Here is a 253-nt window from a genome sequence, read left to right on the forward strand (position 1 = left end):
GCACGTGAGTACCACTGTGCTCTTCGATGGCAGTGTTCTTTCACAGCAATTAAAATCCGACTTCCAAAACTAAAAGGAGTAGTCCCATAGCTACCCAGAAGAGAGATGGGTGCTCATCAGCTTAAAAAGGTTGAGGAGACCCTGGCCTGGGCACACGGTTCTCGAACAACGTCGGCTGGATAAATTATGTTCGAGTGTTTATAAGCCTGGGGCAGGGACATGTTTCTGTGCACTAGCGACAAAGAGGTCTTTT

The sequence above is a fragment of the Penaeus monodon genome, chromosome 15 (assembly GCF_015228065.2).
Source record: "Penaeus monodon isolate SGIC_2016 chromosome 15, NSTDA_Pmon_1, whole genome shotgun sequence".
Lineage (NCBI taxonomy): Eukaryota > Metazoa > Arthropoda > Malacostraca > Decapoda > Penaeidae > Penaeus > Penaeus monodon.